This window comes from Mus pahari, chromosome X (genome assembly GCF_900095145.1).
Source record: "Mus pahari chromosome X, PAHARI_EIJ_v1.1, whole genome shotgun sequence".
Lineage (NCBI taxonomy): Eukaryota > Metazoa > Chordata > Mammalia > Rodentia > Muridae > Mus > Mus pahari.
Window position 1 is genome coordinate 13,968,505 of NC_034613.1, and position 2,688 is coordinate 13,971,192.

Below are 2,688 nucleotides of genomic sequence, written 5' to 3' on the forward strand. Positions count from 1 at the left end.
AGAGAGAGAGAGAGAGAGACAGAGAGAGAGAGAGAGAGAGAGAGAGACAGAGAAAGAGACAGAGACAGAGACAGAGACAGAGACAGAGACTATGCATGTATGGAAGTTGGAAGGCCGCTTTCAGGAGTATGTTCTCTCCTTACTAGCAGGTATGTCTTGGGGATTTAATTTAGGACATCAGGCATGGTGGCAATCACCTCTTCCCTCTAAGCCATTCCACCAGTGTCATGTCTACTTTCCTTCTAATTTTCAAATACGCAATTCACAAATGTGATTTGTTCATAAATTTATATGCTAGACCCAAAGGAGGCAAAATATTCCCCTGACATTACTTGGTGTCTTGAAAGTGAATTATTTTATAAAAATGTCTTTATTTTATGTGTGCAAATGTGCCTACTTGCCTGAATGTAGAGCTTGTATGTGCAGGTTCTCTAGGAAGTGAGAATAAATTGGATCTTTTGGAATTGGAATTAAAGGTAGTTGTGTGAGTTGTCTAATATGAGTGCTGAGAACTGGACCTGGCTTATCGGCATGAACAGGTCCTTTTAACTGCTGAACCATCTCTCTAGTGCTGGAATTCTTAACACTAGTTTTTCTTTCTTTTGCTTTGATAGTAAAATCATTAAATGGCCAACTTGAGTCACATTTTTGTTTGTTTTGAAGTAGAGTGTTCCATAAGCCAGACAGGTCTTGAACTCATTATGAAGCCTAAGGTAACATTAAGCTCCTGCTCCTCCTACTTTGATCTCTCAAGGCCTAGGATTACCGGCCTGCACCACCTCACATTTGCTGAACCACACTGGGCTCTAGTGCTTAGAGCCCAAGGAGACTTTAGGGAGTCTTCGCGCACTAAAATGCTTAATAGTTTACAGGACTATAGGCAAATCATTTCACACAATTTCCAAAGACTCTAAGGTAGCATGGGAATAGAGTAAGAAGCATCTAAATTGAGTCTGTTGTAATGCAGAAGGGAGCTACGTGGAAAGATCCAGAGGAGATGACAGCTAAGCACAGGTTTAAAGGATGAGTGAGTAGTAGTTAACCAAATAAGGAAGAGATGGGAATTTCCAGAAAAAAAAATAACGTGTGTGCTTCCCACATAGGTGAGAAACACTATGTACAGAATAGGACACACAAGCTTAAGAGTTAGTGACAAAGAATGGCTAGAAATGATGTCATGCAAGTGGGTAGGCAGCCAGGTCATGAAGTGCCATGCCTAGTAATGGGATGAAAGTTTCCTTCCAATAAACTGCAAAATGTACGTTCACTAAAATAACCTTTATCTTAAAGTTTGTGCCTCAATTGCTCTAACCTCAATAGTGACGGAAACCTCTGTACTGTGTAATGTTGTCTAGTTCCCCACAATGTATCAGTCACTAGGATTTTTATTCTTCTACTTCCTTATTTACCAGCGGTTTACACTGGTTCACGGTGGGTTACTTTTCTCCCATGAGACTTGGATAGTCTGCTGAGCGTTGTTTGGTTTGCTTTTCAGCTCTTTTATAAATCCTTTCACACTGCCTTTTCTTTTATGGGTAAAAGATGCTAATGATTCCTTTATCTTAACCTTTAGGTAATACCAGTGGTCTAGAATACTATTAAAGGGACATTTCTCTCTCTCTCTCTCTCTCTCTCTCTCTCTCTCTCTCTCTCTCTCTCTCTCTTCACATACACTTATGTATATCTGTGATGTAAGTGTGTGTATAAAGTCCCAAACAAGCATGTATGGTATTCACCAACAAGGTCAAGGCAAAGTGTTGATACTTTCGGGTCACAACCTCCCCACATCCCTCTCTACTTTGCTCTATCTGCTTGAACTCCTGAGGGCATGTTTCTATTGCAAATGGAAAATCCTTGTCAGCCAGGGAGGAACAAAGGGACTATACATAGATGAAAACTTGGCTCTCTGCTGGTTCCTTAGTTTGCATGAATTTATACGATTTGGTAGAACTGCCCCCCATGTCTTACATGGACAGATTGAGTGTAGATTCTTTGAATTTTTGATGAAGAGGCACTGCACTGGTGATCGGAATTGCAGTCTTTCCTCTGTGGCTAAGCCGGCTTGTTTCCTTACAGTTTACTTTCTAGGCCTCGCTTTTCTCACAGAGTGAAGTCCTTTGTTAAGGTTCGAATTTCCCATAAACCTGCTCAATAATTTGTTTGTGTTTGGCTTCTTTGAAATACTACACAAAGCAATCCTTGTAAAAGGCAAAACTATTCCGAAGGCTGAGAAAGGAGCTACAGGACATGGATTCAAAGTTGCTCTTTTCAGGTAGAGGCAGCTGGGTAATCTTATCTTAACTGGCTACATTTCAAGGTGCCCAATTCAGGGGCTTTCCCCTCTGGGAGCAGCATTCGCTCCAGGTGATGAAGAGCTTTCTAGTGAGGAGCAAAACTTTCAGAAACCAGAGGGCCCAGAGCAGTCTGGTCTGTTCACAAAAATGATAGCAAACAAAATGAGCCCGGAGGATTGGGTCTCTCCTACCTCCAGCACCGGGGGATATCAGCACTTGGCCCCGGGACAGAGACCTGACAGAGAAGTGAGGTTTGGAAGAAGCCAGGAATCCAGGAAAGGAGGCAAGATTGCTAAGGCACCCGCACAGCTCTGAGTCAAAAGTTGTCAGTCTTCTTCGGCTCTGGCTGCGCAGCTCAATTGCTCACAGCCCTGCCCTTTCCTAGGGCTGGGGC